At 40.6% G+C, this 10,178-nt stretch overlaps 1 non-coding gene across 1 annotated transcript; it reads left to right on the top strand.

Moving 5' to 3' along the window:
- The first annotated feature begins 1,641 nt into the window (after positions 1-1,641).
- Positions 1,642-1,748, top strand: LOC148294223 (small nucleolar RNA R71). The gene has a single exon (XR_015836191.1). It is a non-coding gene; the product is annotated as a small nucleolar RNA R71 (small nucleolar RNA).
- Positions 1,749-10,178: the final 8,430 nt, after the last annotated feature.

The raw sequence follows: 10,178 nt of genomic DNA, 5'->3' as shown, positions 1-10,178 counted from the left end.
ATTGAAAAGCAAGAATCAAGAGAGATAGAAGGTTGAGATAGAGCATTAAGCATTTTAAATTCAACAGTTTCACCCAGAACAGTCATGGAAAGGGTGCTATCTTTCACTTTGATAACTGTGTCTGCAGTGGCCATGAATGGCCTGCCTAGGAGAATGCGATCAACATGATCTCCATTTGGATTGTCTTCCATGTCCATCACTACAAAATCAGCAGGGAGAATTAGTGTATTAACTTGAACTAAAATATCTTCTACAATACCTTTTGGATATTTTATAGAATGATCAGCTAGTTCAAGTCGTATTGAAGTCTTCTTCATCCCTTCTAAGCCAAGCTTTTGATACAATGAATATGGCATTAGGTTGACACTTGCTCCCAAGTCCAACATGGCTCTTCCAACCTTATTGCCTCCAATGTTAATGGGAATGTCAAAGCTGCCAGGATCAACTAGTTTTGGTGGAAGCTTCCTTTGCAACACAGCACTTACATTCTGGTCAAGCTTTACATCTTCATTTGGAGCGAAATTGAGCTTGTGAGTTTTCAAGTCCTTGATGAACTTTCCATATGCAGGAATTTGTTCAATAACATCAAGCAAAGGCAAATTGATATTAACTTTACTCAAAATATCATAAATCTCTTTAAAAGCCTTATCTTGCTTTGCTTTCTTAAGACGGCCTGGAAATGGAATCGGTGGAACATATGGAGCGGGTGGCACGTATCTATCTTCTTGAAGATGTGGTGGCACAAATTTGTCATCTCTCTTATGCAATTGGAATTGTTTGGATTCCTGAGAATCTGATTTGGCATTAGGAGCAGATTGAGAAGTTTTGAGATGTTCCCCTTCTGTAGTCGTGGTCTCCTCCTCTTCATCTTCTACAATCACAACATCATTTGAAAGATTAGAATCAACTTTACTATCAATGATCTTACCTGATCTGAGCACATGAATGGCCTTGGCTTCTTGGTTCTTTGGATTGATCTCGGTTTGGCTTGGCCATTTCCCAGGTGCTCTTTGAGTTATTTCAGCAGCTAATTGGCCTATTTGAACTTCCAATTTGGCAATGGCAGCTTGTGTAGTTTGCTGGAAATTGGATTGGTTGACTGCCATCTGCTTAACTATATCCTCCAATGATGATGTTTGTTGTGGCTTTTGGAATGAAGGGGGATTGGCTTGATTCTGAGTATTCCTCCATGAAAAGTTTGGATGATTCCTCCAACCTGGATTATAACTTTGAGAGTATGGATCATTTCTTGGACCTTGGTTGTAGGAATTTACCAACTTAGCTTGCTCTTGCACAAATTCTGGATATCCAGCCCCAAGTGGACAAGCTATGGTAGCATGGTCAGGAGTTTCGCAAATACTACACACTTCCTTCGAAGGGCTTCTTGAGTTTAATGCAAGAAGAGCATCTAGCTTTTGTTCCAATTTTGAAATCTGCACACTAGAAGCATCATTAGAACCACTAATAACACGTTTACCTCTTGTATCCGTATGTTGGGTCTCCATTGCTATCTCCTCAAAGAGTTCGTATGTTTCTTATGGAGTTTTGGTTTTAAAAGAACCACCTGCAAAATTGGTGACTATATTATGACTAGAAGGGGTTAGTCCTTTATAAAACATACGCATTTGAAGCTTCAATGGAATCCCATGATGAGGACATTGGTTGAGCAGCCCATTGAATCTCTCCCATGCTTCACAAAACGATTCATCATCTTGCTGTGCAAATAACAAGATCTTATCCCTAAGCATGTCGGTCTTTTGCGTGGAGAAGTATTTCTCCAAGAACTTCTTTTGAATGGCAGCCCATGTAGTGAGTGAACCAGGCTTCAAAGAATTCAACCAATATTTCGCCTTATCCTTCAAAGTGTATGGAAACACTCTCATTCGAAGTTGATCTTCTGTCACACCTGTCAAGGGAAAAGAACTCACAACATTAAAAATATCCTTTATATGAGTTAATGGATCTTCATTAGGTAAACCATAAAAGGAAGGCAGCATATTAAGATGAGAAGATTTAAGCTCATAATTTCGAGCTACAGTGGGCAGCAAAATGCTTGAAGGAGATGCTGGAATTGTTGGGATATCAAGTTCTCCCATGAACTCATTGGCAGCCATCTCTTCTTCTTCTTCTTGGTCTGAACTTGCTTCCGAATTTGAAGGTGAAGAACCAGGAAGTTCAGTGTGGAGAGCAATACTTGTAAATGTGGCAAGAGCTTGCTCTTTTGCAGTTGACAACTCTCTTTCTAGACGATTATGAACTTCAGAGATCACCCGGTTGGGTTGCAACGATGGTCCTGCGTTCAAAGATTTGGAGCGTTGGAACGAAGACCTCACTTGTTCAAGGAACGGTCTTTTAGACATAAACTACCTGAAACAGAAAATTAGATTAATTAGAAACACTAAAAAGAATAGGGTAACCTTGGGCACATAACCAGGGAAGAACTTTCGTTCAGTCCCCGGCAACGGCGCCAAAATTTGTTGTTAATTATTATGTTAACTCGCAATTGTACGGGGCAATTAGTAGTATAGCAAGACAAGTACGAGGTCGTACCCACAAAGACTGAGAAGTTCAAATTAGTTATGTACGTAGATTACCGAATTCAAGAAGTTAGGAAGTTAAGTCTAAAACAGAAATTAAAGTGAGAGTGATTGTGATTGTGAAAGGAAGTGAGCAAACTGAAATTGCAAATGAAAGCAAATAAACAAGTGTAACAAAGAGTGGTTTTAAGAGTTGGAAAACAGATTTGGAGACTAGGGCATTCGAATCACCATAACAATTCAATTCTGGGTTATATGGAGTCAAGTAACAAGTCTAATTCAGATTCAAAGATTGATTCTAGCTAAAGTATGATTAGGCCATGGTGTTTGGTCCTAACCTTGTGTTCCTAATTCCCTAATTTGATCATTTGTTGTCTAACCTAAAATTAAGCATTAGGAACCCATTAAGCATAGAAGAACAATTTAAACAACCAAGCATGTATCTAATCCCTGTTGTCGAATGTCCATACATACTCTTCCTATTCATAGTTCAATTCGAATTAAAGCATGGTGTCTACTCTTAATTCAAACCAAGATAGTTAACAAACAAGTTCTAATGGTGATCAATCATTCAAACAAGCATGTTAACTTATAAGCATAATGAATAAGAACATGAATCATGAATCAAACTTGAAACTCCAAACTTATAAACCCAGAATATTCATGTTAGGTTACATCGAAGCCCTAGTTATGGATTTAGCTACTCATAATGGAAAAGAAACTAAAATAGAAATGGGAAAACATAATGAATGCCATAAGAGTAGAAAAACCCTTTTCTGAAGTTCTTGTAGTGTCCAATGCTTCTCCAAGAGCTTCTCCACGTCTAGAAGGATGTATGAAGGATATGGAGGTGATTTGAGATGAGTTTGAGTGAGTGGTGATGGCTGAGAAAGAGGAAATTCGTAGGGAAATGGAAGGGAGGTTTTCTGGAGCTGTTTTGGTGATTTTGGGGCAGTTTAGAGTATTGGGTTGATTGCTTGAGTGTTTGGGGTTGTGGGAATGTATGAGGATGATTTATGGATGATGGAAGTGTGGAGGATGGCTGAAGTGCATTTTGTAGCTTGAAGACTCCTCTATTTATAGGGCTAAGAGGGAGGAACATCATGATGAAATCCAACACCACCATTCCTCATTTAATACAACCCATAACTCCCACTTCATCTTGTCTATGTTAGTGTGGTTGGAATCAATCCCATCCCATACTTCTTTTGCTGCACCTCAAGCTTTCTTCACATGGGATCAAAGGTGATCAATTGTGGCTGCCTTTTGCTGCCAACCCATGTGGTCTTCTTTTGGTTGTTGAACAAAAACGAGTCTTCTGAACCAGACTTGGTGTAGGAAGGCCAGAGGTTTCAAAACTTATCCAATGGGGCTCCAATTTGGATATGTTATAGTAGACACCCATTGGAACAACTTCTATGAAGAAAGTATTCCCATCGGAGTAGTAGAAGTATGCGTTTTGGGCCTTGCAATTTGGCTGCCGAACAGAGACTGGAATTGACTTCATTTCATTTATGCTTTACATGCATGCACATGCTTTCTCTATAATAACTCCAGCATGTACCAACTTGATCCTTTAGAATTTTATAGCTGGAATGTCTCCCCACTTCACTCATTATGTTGGATCCAAAGTCAGTTGCAGCATGGGTGAGGCACATGGCTCAAAGGAGGAGACAAGGCTCAAAGCTGGCAGCTGCAAATCCTCCTGAGCATGGTTCAGTGTTGGACGGGCTAAGGACTCCACATATGTTCAATTGGGCTGAATTTTGGATATGTTATACTAGACACCCAATTGAACAACTTCTATGAAGAATGTCTCCTCATCCGAATTGTGCAGATTGCTGAACTGAGACCTGCAAGGTGACTTACGAAACTGGACTGACAAGAAGTGTGGCCCAACTTTGGTTTTGTCTTTAAGCTCTTGCTCTTATCCCAATCAGCCCTTAACATGCATGGATTGCATCAAATGTGATCTCTTGCTAGCTTAACCTACAAAACACACAAACAGAGGTAAGTGACTCAAAATAAAGAGAAACTAAGCAAAATCACTAAGTAAAGAAGGCAAGCAAGTGTACGAAATTATGGACTTATCAAAACAGAAAATGGATTAAAAGCACAAGTTTAACTCAATAACATAACCAAATCATAAGCTAGAAGGGTACAAAATGATATACAATTATGAACCGATCAATTCCACACTTCTAGCGATTGGATTTCACTCAAAACTCACCAAATGACTCCTCCCACCATATTATGATGTTGCCCAAGTTTTGGGCTCGATCCGAAATCAATAGGTGTTCCAAATTGGACAATTCAAGTTCAACGGCAGTTCGTTCCAAATTGGAGTGGTTGGTGTATTCCATACTTCTAGCGATTGGATTTCACTCAGAACTCACAAAATGACTCCTCCCACCATATTATGGTGTTGCCCAAGTTTTGGGCTCGATCCGAAATCAATGGGTGTTCCAAATTGGACAATAAAAGTTCAACGACAGTTCGTTCCTAATTGGAGTGGTTGGTGTATTCCATACTTCTAGCGATTGGATTTCACTCAAAACTCACCAAATGACTCCTCCCACCATATTATGATGTTGCCCAAGTTTTGGGCTAGATCAGAAATCAATACGTGTGAGAAATTGGACATTTCAATTTCAACGGCAATTCGTTCCTAATTGGAGTGGTTGGTGTATTCCATACTTCTAGCGATTGGATTTCACTCAAAACCCACCAAATGACTCCTCCCACCATATTATGATGTTGCCCATGTTTTGGGCTCGATCCGAAATCAATAGGTGTGAGAAATTGGACAATTCAAGTTCAACGGCAGTTCGTTCCTAATTGGAGTGGTTGGTGTATTCCATACTTATAGCAATTGGATTTCACTCAAAACTCACCAAATTACTACTCCCACAATATTATGATGTTGCCCAAGTTTTGGGCTCGATCCGAAATCAATAGGTGTGAGAAATTGGACAATTCAATTTCAACGGCAGCTCGTTCCTAATTGGAGTGGTTGGTGTATTCCACACTTCTAGCGATTGGATTTCACTCAAAACTCACCAAATGACTCCTCCCACCATATTATGATGTTGCCCAAGTTTTGGGCTCGATCAGAAATCAATACGTGTGAGAAATTGGACATTTCAATTTCAACGGCAATTCGTTCCTAATTGGAGTGGTTGGTGTATTCCATACTTCTAGCGATTGGATTTCACTCAGAACTCACAAAATGACTCCTCCCACCATATTATGATGTTGCCCAAGTTTTGGGCTCGATCCGAAATCAATGGGTGTTCCAAATTGGACAATAAAAGTTCAACGACAGTTCGTTCCTAATTGGAGTGGTTGGTGTATTCCATACTTCTAGCGATTGGATTTCACTCAAAACTCACCAAATGACTCCTCCCACCATATTATGATGTTGCCCAAGTTTTGGGCTCGATCAGAAATCAATACGTGTGAGAAATTGGACATTTCAATTTCAACGGCAATTCGTTCCTAATTGGAGTGGTTGGTGTATTCCATACTTCTAGCGATTGGATTTCACTCAAAACTCACCAAATGACTCCTCCCACCATATTATGATGTTGCCCATGTTTTGGGCTCGATCCGAAATCAATAGGTGTGAGAAATTGGACAATTCAAGTTCAACGGCAGTTCGTTCCTAATTGGAGTGGTTGGTGTATTCCATACGTCTAGCGATTGGATTTCACTTAAAACACACCAAATGACTCCTCCCACCATATTATGATGTTGCCCAAGTTTTGGGCTCGATCCGAAATCAACATGTGTGAGAAATTGGACAATTCAAGTTCAACGGCAGTTCGTTCCTAATTGGAGTGGTTGGTGTATTCCATACTTCTAGCGATTGGATGTCACTCAAAACTCACCAAATGACTCCTCCCACCATATTATGATGTTGCCCAAGTTTGGGGCTCGATCCGAAATCAATGGGTGTTCCAAATTGGACAATAAAAGTTCAACGGCAGTTCGTTCCTAATTGGAGTGGTTGGTGTATTCCATACATCTAGCGATTGGATTTCTCTCAAAACTCACCAAATGACTCCTCCCACCATATTGTGATGTTGCCCAAGTTTTGGGCTCGATCAGAAATCAATACGTGTGAGAAATTGGACATTTCAATTTCAACGGCAATTCGTTCCCAATTGGAATGGTTGGAGTATTCCATACTTCTAGCGATTGGATTTCACTCAAAACTCACCAAATGACTCCTCCCACCATATTATGATGTTGCCCAAGTTTGGGGCCCGATCCGAAATCAATAGGGGTGAGAAATTGGACAATTCAAGTTCAACGGCAGTTCGTTCCTAATTGGAGTGGTTGGTGTATTCCATACTTCTAGCGATTGGATTTCACTCAAAACTCACCAAATGACTCTTCCCACCATATTATGATGTTGCCCAAGTTTTGGGCTCGATCCGAAATCAATAGGTGTGAGAAATTGGACAATTCAATTTCAACGACAGTTCGTTCCTAATTGGAGGGGTTGGTGTATTCCATACGTCTAGCGATTGGATTTCACTCAAAACTCACCAAATTACTCCTCCCACGATATTATGATGTTGCCCAAGTTTTGGGCTCGATCCGAAATCAATCGGTGTTCCAAATTGGACAATTCAAGTTCAACGGCAGTTCGTTCCTAATTGGAGTGGTTGGTGTATTCCATACGTCTAGCGATTGGATTTCACTCAAAACTCACCAAATGACTCCTCCCACCATATTATGATGTTGCCCAAGTTTTGGGCTCGATCCAAAATCAATACGTGTTCGAAATTGGAAAATTCAAGTTCAACGGCAGTTCGTTCCTAACTATAGTGGTTGGTGTATTCCATACTTCTATCGATTGGATTTCACTCAAAACTCACCAAATGACTCCTCCCACCATATTATGTTGTTGCCCAAGTTTTGGGCTCGATCCGAAATCAATAGGTGTGAGAAATTGGTCAATTCAATTTCAACGACAGTTCGTTCCTAATTGGAGGGGTTGGTGTATTCCATACGTCTAGCGATTGGATTTCACTCAAAACTTACCAAATGACTCCTCCCACCATATTATGATGTTGCCCAAGTTTTGGGCTCGATCCGAAATCAATAGGTATTCGAAATTGGACAATTCAAGTTCAACGGCAGTTCGTTCCTAATTGGAGTGGTTGGTGTATTCCATACTTCTAGCGATTGGATTTCACTCAAAACTCACCAAATGACTACTCCCACCATATAATGATGTTGCCCAGGTTTTGGGCTCGATACGAAATCAATAGGTGTTCCAAATTGGACAATTCAAGTTCAACGGCAGTTCGTTCCTAATTGGATTGGTTGGTGTATTCCATACTTCTAGCGATTGGATTTCACTCAAAACTCACCAAATGACTCCTCCCACCATATCATGATGTTGCCCAAGTTTGGGGCTCGAGCCGAAATCAATAGGTGTGAGAAATTGGACAATTCAAGTTCAACGGTAGTTCATTCCTAATTGGAGTGGTTGGTGTATTCCATACTTCTAGCGATTGGATTTCACTCAAAACTCACCAAATGACTCCTCCCACCATATTATCATGTTGCCCAAGTTTTAGGCTCGATCCGAAATCAATAGCTGTGAGAAATTGGACAATTCAAGTTCAACGGCAGTTCGTTCCTCATTGGAGTGGTTGGTGTATTCCATACTTCTAGCGATTGGATTTCTCTCAAAACTCACCAAATGACTCCTGCCACCATATTATGATGTTGCCCAAGTTTTGGGCTCGATCAGAAATCAATACGTGTGAGAAATTGGACATTTCAACTTCGACGGCAATTCGTTCCTAATTGGAGTGGTTGGTGTATTCCATACTTCTAGCGATTGGATTTCACTCAAAACTCACCAAATGACTCCTCCCACCATATTATGATGTTGCCCAAGTTTTGGGCTCTATCCGACATCAATAGGTGTTCCAAATTGGACAATTCAAGTTCAACGGCAGTTCGTTCCCAATTGGAGTGGTTTGTGGATTCCATACTTCTAGCAATTGGATTTCACTCAAAACTCACCAAATGACTCCTCCCACCATATTATGATGTTGCCCAATTTTGGGGCTCGATCCGAAATCAATAGGTGTGACAAATTGGACAATTCAAGTTCAGCGGCAGTTCGTTCCTAATTGGAGAGGTTGGTGTATTCCATACTTCTATCGATTGGATTTCACTCAAAACTCCCCAAATGCCTACTCCCACCATATAATGTTGTTGCCCAAGTTTTGGCCTCGATCCGAAATCAAAAGGTGTTCCAAATTGGACAATTCAAGTTCAACGGCAGTTCGTTCCTAATTGGAGTGGTTGGTGTATTTCATACTTCTAGCGATTGGATTGCACTCAAAACTCACCAAATGACTCCTCCCACCATATAATGATGTTGCCCAAGTTTTGGGCTCGATCCGAAATCAATAGGTGTTCCAAATTGGACAATTCAAGTTCAACTGCAGTTCGTTCCTAACTGGAGTGGTTGGTGTATTCCATACTTCTAGCGATTGGATTTCACTCAAAACCCACCAAATGACTCCTCCCACCATATTATGATGTTGCCCAAGTTTTGGGCTCGATCCAAATTCAATAGGTGTGAGAAATTGGTCAATTCAATTTCAACGACAGTTTTTTCCTAATTGGAGGGGTTGGTGTATTCCATACTTCTAGCGATTCGATTTCACTCAAAACTCACCAAATGACTCCTCCCAAGATATTATGATGTTGCCCAAGTTTTGGGATCGATCCGAAATCAATAGGGGTTCCAAATTGGACAATTCAAGTTCAACGGCAGTTCGTTCCTAACTGGAGTGGTTGGTGTATTCCATACTTCTAGCGATTGGATTTTTCTCAAAACTAACCAAATGACTCCCCACACCATATTATGATGTTGCCCAAGTTTTGGGCTCGATCCGAAATCAATAGGTGCGAGAAATTGGTCAATTCAAGTTCAACGGCAGTTCGTTCCTAATTGGAGTGGTTGGTGTATTCCACACTTCTAGCGATTGGATTGCACTCAAAACTCACCAAATGACTCCTCCCACCATATAATGATGTTGCCCAAGTTTTGGGCTCGATCCGAAATCAATAGGTGTTCCAAATTGGACAATTCATGTTCAACTGCAGTTCTTTCCAAATTGGAGTGGTTGGTGTATTCCATACGTCTAGCGATTGGATTTCACTCAAAACTCACCAAATGACTCCTCCCACCATATTATGATGTCGCCCAAGTTTTGGGCTCGATCCGAAATCAATAGGTGTTCCAAATTGGACAATTCAAGTTCAACGGCAGTTCGTTCCTAATTGGAGTGGTTGGTGTATTTCATACTTCTAGCGATTGGATTGCACTCAAAACTCACCAAATGACTCCTCCCACCATATAATGATGTTGCCCAAGTTTTGGGCTCGATCCGAAATCAATAGGTGTTCCAAATTGGACAATTCAAGTTCACCGGCAGTTCGTTCCCAATTGGGGTGGTTGGTGTATTCCATACTTCTAGCGATTGGATTTCCCTCAAAACTCACCAAATGACTTCTCCCACCAAATTATGATGTTGCCCAAGTTTTGGGCTCAATCGGAAATCAATAGGTGTGAGAAATTGGACAATTCAAGTTCAACGGCAG

The sequence above is a fragment of the Prunus avium genome, chromosome 5 (assembly GCF_965620075.1).
Source record: "Prunus avium chromosome 5, drPruAviu1.hap1.1, whole genome shotgun sequence".
Classification (NCBI taxonomy): Eukaryota; Viridiplantae; Streptophyta; class Magnoliopsida; order Rosales; family Rosaceae; genus Prunus; species Prunus avium.
This window is presented reverse-complemented; position numbering and strand designations above follow the sequence as displayed.